This window comes from Micropterus dolomieu, linkage group LG19 (genome assembly GCF_021292245.1).
Source record: "Micropterus dolomieu isolate WLL.071019.BEF.003 ecotype Adirondacks linkage group LG19, ASM2129224v1, whole genome shotgun sequence".
NCBI lineage: Eukaryota > Metazoa > Chordata > Actinopteri > Centrarchiformes > Centrarchidae > Micropterus > Micropterus dolomieu.
The window spans coordinates 6,794,925-6,795,273 of record NC_060168.1 but is presented as its reverse complement, the minus strand read 5'-3'; the positions used below and the strand labels follow the sequence as shown (position 1 = coordinate 6,795,273).

The 349-nt window shown below is 27.2% G+C and overlaps 1 protein-coding gene across 2 annotated transcripts in view; it reads right to left on the bottom strand.

Annotated features, from left to right (window-relative positions):
• LOC123957233 (centrosome and spindle pole associated protein 1-like) overlaps nucleotides 1–349 on the bottom strand; it is a 20,146-nt gene that overhangs the window by 16,838 nt on the left and 2,959 nt on the right. The gene's annotated exons all lie outside the window — the stretch shown is intronic.

Genomic DNA, 349 nt, shown 5'->3' with positions numbered 1-349 from the left:
CATATATATATATATATATATATATATATATATATATATATATATATATATATATATATATACACACACACATACACACAAAAAAGTAGATTCCCCCCATTCCTTTTAGCAATATCCACCATTTCGTTATTACTTTTGGTTAACTGTTTCAAGTGTTTACTTTTAGCTAGCTGTTTCAAGTGTTTTTCCATAACCTTTAGCTAACTGTTTCAAGTGTTTATCCATTACTTTTAGTTAGCTGTTTCATCCAATACTTTTAGTTAGCGGTTTCAAGTTTAGCTAACTGTTTACTTTTAGCTAGCTGTTTCATGTGCTCATCCATTACTTTTACATAACTATTGTTTTAGAT